Genomic DNA, 12757 nt, shown 5'->3' on the forward strand with positions numbered 1-12757 from the left:
TTCAATATTTTAAGTGCTAGGCTTTCTTAGTTTTTTTAAATTTTACTGTGGAGAATGGAGAAATATTGTAATACACGAGTTATTAGTGGTGAAATCTGTTTCTCTGATGTACAGCTTAGAAAATCAACTTAGCACTTTGTATGAATATGCATTATTGATAGCTGTTAGTATACCAGTTCTCATGAATATTCAGTGCTGACATCAGTTTTTTGGGGTACATGTATCTCATTTAAAATTTTCGTCACAAAAACCTGCTAATAATTGTGAAGGCTAAATAAACTGCTATGAAATGCCTATTATGCAAACTAGCCATTGCCTTGAATTTGTCAACTGTGAATGCTAATGAACTGCTGTCATTAGTTAGAACTGTGAATGCTAATAAACTGCTGTCCACTTTGACTTGGGTTATCAAAACATTCAAGTATTCATTTTAAAAAGTTGAATATACTTGCCTTTATACTTCATCTGGGCACTGATTGAGTCAAAATTAACAATGAAACAGATGTTATTAGTATCTGTTATTCTTGTATCTTTCTTTGTAAACACATTTTGTATGTTCAGTTATGTATTGGTTTATTAGGACCCAGCTACAAAATATGGCTGATGCCTTATAGTGATCAGGTCGTCCAGACATAACACAGTGTCCAGGCTGTGCCTCTTTATATAATTGGCATTACAGTACTGCAACTGATCTCAAAAGAGACGCTTAGTTAACAGTTTAATGTTCATTTTTTTTTTACATAAATAAGGCCGTTAGTTTTCTCGTTTGAATTGTTTTACCGGTCTTATCGTGGCCTTTTATAGCTGACTATGCGGTATGGGCTTTGCTCATTGTTGAAGGCCGTACGATGACCTATAGTTGTTAATGTTTGGGTCATTTTTGTGGATATTTATAGTTGCCTCATTGGCAATCATACCACATCTTCTTTTTTATAATATAACAGTTCCGGAATAAAACACTGCTGCAAATTGTTTTAAATGATAGACTAGTATATAGATTTAAATTTCTTTCTGTTCATAAAAAGTTTTGTGGTCACATTTTTGTATTTTAGCACTTTTAATTGGGTATACACATCAATTTACGGTGTTAGTAGTCGCCTTTAAATCCCAAAACCAAAATCATTTTGTTATTTATTGACTCTTTTTATTAAAATTTTCGATGCACATATAATCAAGGATCATTGGACTGATGAAGACATAAATTTAATACCATCCTCGAGTAAAACTCTCAAACTTAAAGTTGGCAGTTTCTAAGATGGAAATTTAACGCATTTGTTTTTGGAAAACAAGAAAATATATGATTCAAAAGTAATATTTGACGTTTCAGAGGACAAATCATTATTATTGTGATACTGCATGCAAAATTTGTTGGGCAAATTCCAAAGTTTTGTAAAAAAAAAATAAAAAAAAAAAAAAAAAATTAAAACATCATTTAAAGGGAAACCGGTACTACAATATATTACATTTCCCCAACATTAGGTTGGCCTTTTGTGTACCCAAGGCAGATGAAGGAAGTCAACTTAGAAACGCCGTGATTGGATGCAAGAGTACAATATATTTTTTTTACTGATCTATGAATATTAAACTGCAGTGTGTATATTTACAATAAAAAATTAAAAACCCATTGAAGATTTTCTAGAGAATATTCGAAAAGACTTCCAAAATTTCATAAATTTGGTGTAAAATGACGGCGGGCATGGATAACACTCAGCAATGATGATCTAGTTTTAAAATTGTTTTCATCCTACTTTCCAGATATGCCAGACCTAAATCAGAAACTCGCTGCAAATGTTTGCACCTGTCCTAAGTCAGGAATCTGATGTACAGTAGTTGTCGTTTGTTTATGTAATATATACGTGTTTCTCGTTTTGTTTATATAGATTAGACCGTTGGTTTTCCCGTTTGAATGGTTTTACACTAGTAATTTTGGGGCCCTTTATAGCTTGTTGTTCGGTGTGAGCCAAGGCTCCGTGTTGAAGGCCGTACTTTAACCTATAATGGTTTAATTTTTAAATTGTTATTTGGATGGAGAGTTGTCTCATTGGCACTCACACCACATCTTCCTATATCTATCTACTAACTGCCACACTTGTATGAAATGCATTCAAATATCTTCTCTGAACTTACTTATAAAAAAGAAGATGTGGTATGATTGCCAATGAGACAACTATCCACAAAAGACCAAAATGACACAAACATTAACAATTATAGGTCAATTGGAACCAAACTTGTTTACATTGGTTCTTGTATTGATTCTTTTTAAACGATCTGGCATAGCGGGAACATAGTTAAACAGTTGCTCAAAACAACCAATTGGAACAAAACCTAGTTCCCTTTGCAAATTGTTTCCGGCCGGTTTTGGTTTGATCCAAGGCCTCCGAGGGGAACAACGATTTCACATTGGACCCTGTAGGAGATAGTTTTAAATATTTGATGTTGAATTTACCGTTTTTGAGAAACACAAGGCCAAAAGGGGTGAACCAAGAACAAATTGGAAATCAATTTTTTTTTGTCCGATTTTGATGAAGATGTTTGGAACAGAAATCATATGAAGGTATTTTAATGGATTATGTAATTTGTTGGCGGTTTTGAAAAAGAAGAGTACCAAAAAGGATCTAGACTGAAAATGCTTCAACTTGATGAAACGAAAAATATTGTTCGACATGTGTATACTTTATAGATTTATATTTTTATTTTGTAGATTTCATACATTGTGTTTTACTTAATTTTTTAAGTTTTTTGTTTATCGTTTCCAACAAACAAGAGGCCCAAATCGGGTCTAGAGATGTGATTGGCCCTTTCGGGGCGATTGAATTGGATGGAGTCTAGCAATTTAAGATGTCTACATTTACTTTGGGTCAACACTTACCCGAATGTACCCTTTATACGGTCGTTACTTGCTACGCTCTACGGAGCACATTTTTACACAGAATTTATAGAACTAATTGCAAACAAACTACTAGTAAATCCTTACAATAAATATATCTGTCAGGTATGTCTCCAATCGTAGATGGCCGCCCGCGGAAAACGTAGTGTAAGTGCATCTTATTTGGAAATGCATAGAAAGATCTTCTACTTAGAAACTACTAAGCAAATTGAAGCAAAACTTATCATTGGATGGCCTTCTAGCAAAATTGTGTTCGGCAGGACAGGGTACAATCCAACTTGATTGCCAGTGACGAACGTAGTTGAGATTATACCATATGGCGAAATTTATTGAAAGATATTTTCTAAAAGTACAGTGCAAATTACAATGAAACTTGGTCACAATGATCTTTTAAAATGCACAGGCAAACTATGTCTGGTAGGTTCAAGACTATAACCCAAGATTGCAGGAATTACTAACAACATAGTTTAACATTGGACCCTGAGCTGAGGGCCAGGGGGTTCAAAGATCTTAAACAAAACTACTGAGACCAAACTTGATAACATTTGTTTTTGTATGAACACTTTTCAAGCAGTGCTATATCCATCCTTGATGGGCAATAACGGGGAACATACCTATTATATCGGGGTCTAAATTGGGCTGGCTTATGTAGCCACGGTTGATGTGAGCGATACAGCCTCTTAATAGTCTTTTGTTTCATATCCTAAAGTATTGGCGCAAAAAGTTTGTCATTAAACTAGATCCTTGAGTACAAGAAAGTAGAAACAAAACCATTCAAACGAATGCGATCAACATAGGAATATCATATCCCATTGGCAAACTTTTTTGTGCCGAGACCAGGCGTTACAAATCAGGCATGAGCTTTGTATCAACACTTGCCCTACTGTTTGTTCCCTTGATAAATGTGATCGTATCATGCTGCACTAGGCGTAGAGAGTATTTTCTTTTATATTTACCATAATCAACAACAAAAAATCTAGACCAAGAAACAGTATATAGTAACTCCTAGTAATTTTGTTTGATTTAATTCTTGTATGGTAAAACCAAATATCAAACCTATATATTATATATATAATTAATTTCTAAAAAAATGTTTATGCAAAATCATTATTGTATAAAAAATGTATAGCAAATGTTCAATTCGGTAAGGCAGCAATCAATGTCCGAAACAATAGCTCTGCGTCATCGTATGATGTGATGATGGGAAACTGATCTCGTCTGTTTCCAGTAAGCAACTCAACAATGTTAATAAATTCATTGCTACAGCCATGCTCTGGAAAGTTCTCTGTATATTCCTCTATGAGATTGTCAATTGTTTGTAAGTTACATGGTAAAGGAAATGAACAGTCTCTTCCACCAAAGATCTCTGGCTGATAGTATAACATATTTGGAATACCACTTGGTGTTAGAACTTCAGCACGTTGTCTTCTTATTCTATGTGAGTTCCAGTTCTCAGCAAACATGTCCAATTGATGTTGGATAACGGAGAGGAAACAAAATCGAACACATTCTTTATGTACTGGACACGATACATTAAGAAGTCCAGTGTCTTGGAAATCCTGGAAACGGTTTCTCCAAAACTGGGTGAAACTCGTTTTTAGTGTACCCCAAAGCCTTTCTATTCTTTGATTTGCAACAGATCTGCCGACGAGAAAAGAATTTTGTCCCGACATTTCATCGTTTTGATTATGTCGCAACGATCTTTGTAAATCCCTCATTATGACGTTTTCTGTTCCTGCATCCGATCGAACAACCCTTGGAAGCATCTTTCTTTGTTTGATCCAATTAAGATACCAGTAACCGACATATCTGGGGTTATTGTTGGAGGGACTTGCTATCAACCATAAAAGTTTACGAGAGTATCCATCGATTGCCCCATGTATAGCTATGCCGTAGGGTTTTAATTTATCGTAACCATCGACATGAATCAGATAGTTTGGTCCTCTATTGTAGTACACTCTCCTTCGAAGAACTCGACGCGATCTGTTAAGTACACCCTGTTGGTCTATTGTTCTTAAGCAAAGCCTTGCTCTTGATTGTGTGACGCAAAGTCCAAAGCCTATGTTCAGAGTCCTCCACATATACCTGTATCCAACATTAGACAGGCCATTACGGTGTAAAGCCAGGATTGTCCTTACAACTGTAGGTAATGGCGACTGGTTGTTACGCCGTCTGATATTTAATCTTCTCTTAAGTCTTTTTAACATGGAACAACTCATGAATGTTCCGTGAACAAACAAGAGAAATCCACATATTTGAAGGGACGTGTAGCATAATTGATGATAGTATTGGACTAGTTCAGGCACAGAAGCATCATCGCCTGGGTAAGGTATTCCTGTAACGTCATGATCAGCAACACAAAGGAGACAACAGAGTAACTGAAACATAAAGATAGAAATTACACGTATGATGTAATGATAAAATGAAAAATCCGATTGGCTTGATATCTAAATAGGGTGTTCACTGTGACGTCATCAGCTTACTATAAAACTACTAGGAAATGCGCTGCGCCTTCACATTTAATGGAATACGAAATGGAAAAATACACAGTAAGTTTTGACAATCCAAAATAAATCTTCATGGCGATATTTATAACATATTTCATTTATAAATTTACCCGTTATAGGTATCAGGTATAAGCATATGATATTTTTACATTTGAACATGTTTTCATTTTCAAACAAGAGGACATATCTTCTTCAAGCATATTGCAATCGAATAAACATTTTAAAAGTCATCTGATGCCTAAACGAATTTATTTTGTTTGGTTGATTTTTGTACCATATCTTAAAGAAACAACGAATAGTGTACCTAACGAATAAAATTTGTTATGAAAAAAATATGTTTCAATTTTTGCTAAATTTGTTGTAACATCATGCCTCCTTAAACATGATATCTAGTTCTTTATCAATCATTGACTAATTTATAAAATTTGGTCGCATATTGTCAAAGTCAATCAACCATAAAAACAAGGCCAAGATCAAATTACAGGTATCAAAATGACATCCCCTGGTAGTGGGGAACCTCCTTGTCTAATATCATCAACCTAAGTCAAAGCTAAAATTACACTTCAGACTATCATCCCCTTGTAGTTGGAGACGTTAATTCCAAATATTATCAACCTTAGACTTCTATTTCTTGAGATATGGACTTAAGCAGTAAACTCGGTTGCAAAATTGACTATTAGAGTTCTTCAGGGTCATTCAAGCATTTAAAATAGGTCAAAGATAAATGGCACATGACTGACTGGCAAGAACAATATGTAGGAAATCTGCATCCTAAATATAAGAACCTTACTCGTTATGCTTCACGAGATAAAGACATGAACAGCAAACTTGGTTGCAATGTTAACGCCATATATTCACCGTCGCCTGTAAAACCGTACCTACATGTCTCGCTTTTACTGCGCATGCTAGACAAAATATGAAGAAAACTTTATATCATGGTTCACTATATTTTTCGCTAGAGCCGTGTAAATGTGTGCTCATTTTTCCTATTTTGGTAATCCTTTATTTTTTGTAATTTTTGGCCGTTTAAGGTGCAGTTTTTAAAAAAAATAAATCAGAATACAGTATTAAACCTTTTTCATACTTTCCACGAAGATGGAGCTGATTAGTCTAAATGAAGAAAAACATTATAAAAACTATACAAGAAAGTTTTGACAAATTTTGTTTGTTTTTAAGCCAAAGTGTGTTGATTTGATGTTCGATGTCAGCAACATATTTCTTTGTTTTACTTTCAACATTACCTTTAAAATATTGCTTGATTCCATAGTCTTTGACCATTTATTAGACGGGCAGGTGACCAAGCAGCTGAAATAGACGATATTTCTTCAATTGAAATGTTTAATGAATAGCAAAATCTTCTAATCGGTCAATATCAAAATAAAGTGAACACATATTTCGTTTCGCATCATGCTTTTCTACCTGGCATTAGTGGCGAATCCAGGGGGTCCGGGGTTGGAACCCTTTTTTACATTTATTTGGAAGATCAATGCAATTGAATGGGGACATATAGTTGGAACTCCCCTTTATCGTGGGCTAGGATCCCCATACCCAACCCTTATAAATGACAAGATCCACCCTGCTAGTTGTGAATCAAATTATTTGTTTAGATTACTAAATTTTTTTTGCTTAGCTGTTATGAATTAAATGAGTCATGGAGATTGATCTACAAAGGACTCTGAAAGGCGAAAGGGAGGGACCATTCAGTTTTTTTCCATTTTTCATTGACAGTCGTACAGAACGGGTAGTGTACTTGTGATGGGATGGTGGGGAGAGGGGTGAAACCCTTTAAGTAGAATATATCTTTAATAGTAGCAGACGTCTTACTCTAGATCTTATCACAGGTCACGTTAAACTGTAACTTTTCAATGCCCTTTCATTCAAACAATAACGTTTTTTCTCCCTATGATCTTTTTCATTTTGTGTTCAGTATTGCTTCATATTAAAATATAACGCTAAGTCTCCAAAGAAAACAAATATAAACTTACTTATGACTCGTTTCCACTGCTCCCGCTGCTGCTGTTGCTGTCGATCTCCATCATTAATGTGTCAGGACAGGAAGTAAAATACGGACCGTGGGAATCTGACCGTGAGAACGAATAAAGTTAACATCAAATAAGCAAGTTGACTTAATTAATCAACAAGTCGACTTCTTATTTTATGTCATTTACATTTATATTAGCAAGTCGACATTGTAATAAAAACTTTATCTACATCATTCCGACAAGTTGACTTCAACATGATGATTTAATATCAAATAAACAAGTTGTCGACTTAATCAATTAACAAGTTGAATTCAACATGCCGGCTTCTTATTACTATGCCATTATATTTATATCAGCAAGTCGACATTGTAAAACAATTTTTCTACATCATTCCGACAACTTGACTTCAACTTGATGATAAGATTCCAGCTTATAACACACAACTTGACTAATAATTCCGACTTATTAGCAACAAAATAACTTTACAAGGGGTGTACCATATGCGCTTCCATATTTTCCACTTCGCGGGTGCAAGTGCTGCCTTGTAGCGGCATTAGCCTACTCTTTTTCGAAATCTACAAAGGCTTCTTTTTCGTGCAAGAGATGTGTCTCTCTCTTTACACGGGTAAATAGTGGAACGTCGGAGAGGACAATTTTAGAAATTTAAATTACCAAAATACCTCATGGGATTTTCATAGCACATTGGAAAGCTGAAATCCTGTACTTTTTGAAAATATGTGTCGTAAATATAAAATCTGGTACAATTATACCGAAAATCAAGGTCAAAGGTCATCACTTAAAACTATCCTTCTTTCATCTAGAGAAACAATACCATTGCTATTTTTCAAAAATAAATCAGTGCAAAGAAGACCCTGGTTATTGCAAACACATGCTGCCTGGCATGCTTTTCCCCCTTACACGAACAAATTAGATCTTGTAGAAAGTCTGATGTCATTTGTCCCTCAGAGAAAACTGGCTCTAACTTGTCATTTTGCGCAGTTTTCCAACAAAGGCACATGGGGAGCCGTTATTTTGGGTCGGCTAGATTTGCCGACAACCAAACTTTGCATTACCACATTGTACGTAGTACGTGTTGCTTAAATACGGATTCACATGGCGGAAGCATTATCAGACTTTTATCTTTATTGATAGCAAACTGATGTCTCAGCAAATTTAAATCGTTGAGATATTTCTTAAATTTGTATTTCGAGTCGTATATATAAAGCAACATCAAGCACTCTAGCAGCAACTACAGCACCATCAACATCATCGTGCGTTAAGACTACAATATTACCGAAACGGCTTGGTTTTGTTCTAAAGAGGTTGAATACCGACTCTTAACCGATTCCGAAAAAAATTGAAGTGGAGTCACACCCACCAAAAGCATGAACGACCGGCATAATACTACTAAATGGAGTAATTATGTAATTACAATTTAACACCAGGCACTCTGCGAGAGCAGCACATTTTCTCCGAATGTCATGCGAAATATTCATTGATACTGAAGAAAATGTTTAAAAAGACTTTGTCAAGAAGCCAAGTAACAAAACTTATCAAACAGGTTGGCTACATTGCTTCTGATATTTTCAACGATACTTGGTTATTTGCAGGATAATAACCTCCAGATATATAAAACATTTTCCATTTTTTGTCATAATATTGAGGATGCTTCATTAAGTACATGCATACCGATTTGTTCGTTGGTTTTGGTGGAGCTACATTTACTTAAGTCGGCTTTTATCTCAAGCATTGATAATTTTGCTAAGATGTGATTCGCTGTCTTAACAGCGTCTCCAATGGAAATATCGCTAGCAAATACAATGCTAGATTTACCTTGTCCTTGTTGAGCAAAAAATGCAATATACCTCTCAAGTTTAGCCTTAAGTTTAGAGGAATTACAGTATGTCTTACTTATTTTATCAGGTAAAAAAGACTGATACATTGTCAAAAGTGATGACAAAACAAGAGACTTTTTGTCACGAATAAGGTCTCTGTTTATAATTTAAACTACTACTAAATGCCAAATCATACGCAGATTGATCAGTGGATTTTGGTATATATGCCAAGTATGTGGTCAGACATGCTGCGTGATACACTGTATTATTGAGCAAATTATCTTGCTCTATTCGATTAATCATTTTATCGTCGCATGCTCTAAAAGTAGCATCTTTAATATTGGACTAAATTGTATGTAATGTTTTCACCCTTTTATGAGACATTATTTTTTGCAAATTATACACTTTGATGTATCGGGATCATTATTTTCAGACACCAAACAATTAGATAAATCGGAATTAAAATCTGGTGATTCCTTTTCAGCTGAAGAACATGATACTGATTTTAAATTCTGATTACTTGTATAGCTTTTATAACATGACCTATGGTACCTAAAAACGGGTAATTCACTTGCAGTTTTATTGCAGAATTCATTAAAATAACTGAACAAATCATCACGTCTCTTTGCTGCAGCATTTATCAGACCTTTTCTTTCAGATTCTGTTGTTGTTATTGATATTCAATCAATAACAGAATCGTAGATAATGCATTTGTCAACACAAACTTCCACTTTCCTTTTTTGGCATCTGGCGGGACCAGTTTTAACGAGATTGTTAAATTGTCCATTTGATTGAATAAAAACAAATCAAACACACCTGAAAAACAAACGAACCCTACAATGAAATTCACTTTCCCAGTTAAATTCAACAAAAACGAATAAACAACAATACCAAACAACATAAATTAATCACAAGGCTTCGGAAATTATAAAATGAACAAGAAATATGCTTGAAAATGACTACAAATGACCTTCGCTAAATCGCTGAATGTGGGACAACAATGTCGGTAAATCTGTGACAAATATTCGGACTTGAAATCTGGATAAAAGCAGATATTCAGCCAAATACTTATCTTATCAGGAATAAACCAAAAAGTAAATCGGGTGACGGTCGATTGAAGTATTATACGGCGGCTTCACGGTTGTGCCTTTAAAATACACCTATACTGCACGTGCAAATAATGCTAGATGGAAAACGCTGATTTTTAGTGTTATTTTCAACCATTATCAGATGCATTAAGCATTATATCTAGGACTATTTGGAAATGCCCTTACTTTGTATAAAGTTCAAGAACAACTGTATTTACCAATTTCATTCACAAATTATTTTTTAGGACGGGTTTGTTGTGAAATTTGACTACCGAATCAGCAGTGGGGTATTCAATGCAAGTTGGGTAACGTCAGTAAAGGCTATTTTTAACGTCATTTGTACCACATTGGATATTTGCGACAAATACTTTTCTAAAGCGGAATAATCGATAAACAATTTAAGACCTTAAAATTCCATGAGGTATTTAGGTAATTTAAAATCGTTAACTAAGCGACTTTTTCAACATTCATCGCTCCACTAAAACTATGTATCGTCCCTTCATATAAACTATCATCGTTTCTCAAGACCATACTCGCAAATGGTGTCAAGGGAGAGCCGCAAATTTAGTTCCTGAAATTTTCTCCCTGGAACGGGGATCGAACTAGGAATCTCTGTGTTAGTAGTCCGTTACGCTAACCACTCAACCACGGCTCTCCACTTTGAGGGATTCAGCAGTAATTCACATAGTACATATATTTCAAATTATTTTCGTATAACAATGGATAGAGATTACATTCTTTGATTTCTGTGAGATAAGCAATGCATTCAATAGAGTGTGGTTCTTCGTTTCAAATTATTACTAGCAATGATAGCTAGTTAATTCTGAAATGATTTGATTGATTGATTGATTAATGGTTATTTCGTGTCTGTCAGTGTTTATTGATGGAGAAAGCCGGAGTGTCCGGAGAGAACCATCGACCTTTGGTATAGAAAAACTGTCATTCCTCGTCAATTAAGATTGGATTCGAACGCCTTTGCTACGTATGGGTTCCTAAATCACAACCACGGAGAAGACCAGTGATACAGTACATGAATCCCATAGACCACTCACTACCGAGAACACAAGAATCTTATTTATTAGGAAGAACTCAAAGTGTGGTAATGAATTGTACAAGTTCTATACTAGTAAATTCAGTGGTACTCTGTCGTTTTTCAGTCTTTATGAATTGCATTGTTGTGAATACTCAAGCCGAAATTACATTACGGTATTTGATGATGACACTATATTTGTACTCAGCACGAACCAATGACCTAGATTAAATATATAATGGACCCCAGAAATGGATTATGATAACAATGCCTAATAACAATTTCTTGGAAATACTAAGCTTTTCAAATACCCTAAGATGACAACTAAATAAAACAATGGATAGAAATATAAGACAGAGGCTGAATGTTCTCATATCTTCATGTATGGTTGTAGCATAAAGATGTAATTATAAGAATGTAACGCTTCTTTTTAGTAATTGTATATGCAGTTGTAAATACAAGAAAGCGTTGAACATGCAAATATTTTACCGGTAAATATTTTTAGTATGATATTGAGTTCTCTCCAGTTTCCACAGAGTTTTGGTGTTAATGTTTACCTTTTATGTAACTGGTGAGGAAAAGAGTAATTGTTTTTATATTGGAACAGGTTTTTTTAATATTAGTAAGTAAAAGGTTCAAACCATAATTTAAAGCTTCGATTATATGCTGGCTTCAATTTATCTAGTTTACTAGTATTTTAATAAAATCTCTATTTATTTTTTGTTCTCCTTCTCTCTCGAGATACAATATTATCAAACTTGTATTGTATTCATTTATTCCTCCTATATCATGATTGACAAAACATGCTGATAGTAATATTCATAGTTTTGTATGACATTTTTTTTGGAGACTGATAACAAATGTTGTTTTATTTACTGTAAAAGCAGAAATTTTCGTGGAGGATTTAATTTCGTTTATTTCGTGGAAAGAATATATCCACGAAATTAAACCCCCCACGAAAATTTAACTTCCATATAAAACCACTTCCAGTTTAAGGAAACCACGAAATTAAATCCCCATGAAATCTTACAGAGAGACAAAACCACGAAATTTTAACCCCACGAAAATTAATGTTTCTACAGTATTTAATTACACCTCATGTAAGAATCCGGGATTTTGATTGGTTGATAGCTAGTGTATTTTTCACCAATTTACTGTTTTCAAATGAATATCGTTCATTTTTAACGCCGCCGGGGTATTTGCCAAAAAGGATTTGCCTTTTTACCCTCTCTGCCGTGGTATTTGCCAAAAAAATTTACTCTATCCGACTGGACGCTTGTAAAGTCACGATCATCAATGCGTTTTTGAACATTAACATTCGGTGTGATTTCCGATATAGCATGTTCTTCGGGGGTATTTGCGAAAAATACCAGTCTTGAGAATGAATTTCCCTCGCCTTACGGCTCGTGAAATTTAACATTCTCTCGA

The 12757-nt window shown here is 34.6% G+C and overlaps 1 long non-coding RNA gene across 1 annotated transcript; it reads right to left on the reverse strand.

Moving 5' to 3' along the window:
* Window positions 1–3896: 3896 nt before the first annotated feature.
* On the reverse strand, window positions 3897–7875 carry LOC143067852 (uncharacterized). The gene is made up of 3 exons (XR_012976053.1): window positions 7380–7875; window positions 6636–6699; window positions 3897–5265 (listed from the first exon to the last, which is right to left on the reverse strand). It is a non-coding gene; the product is annotated as an uncharacterized LOC143067852 (long non-coding RNA).
* Between the last annotated feature and the right edge of the window lie 4882 nt (window positions 7876–12757).

The sequence above is a fragment of the Mytilus galloprovincialis genome, chromosome 3 (assembly GCF_965363235.1).
Source record: "Mytilus galloprovincialis chromosome 3, xbMytGall1.hap1.1, whole genome shotgun sequence".
In the NCBI taxonomy this organism is placed as follows: domain Eukaryota; kingdom Metazoa; phylum Mollusca; class Bivalvia; order Mytilida; family Mytilidae; genus Mytilus; species Mytilus galloprovincialis.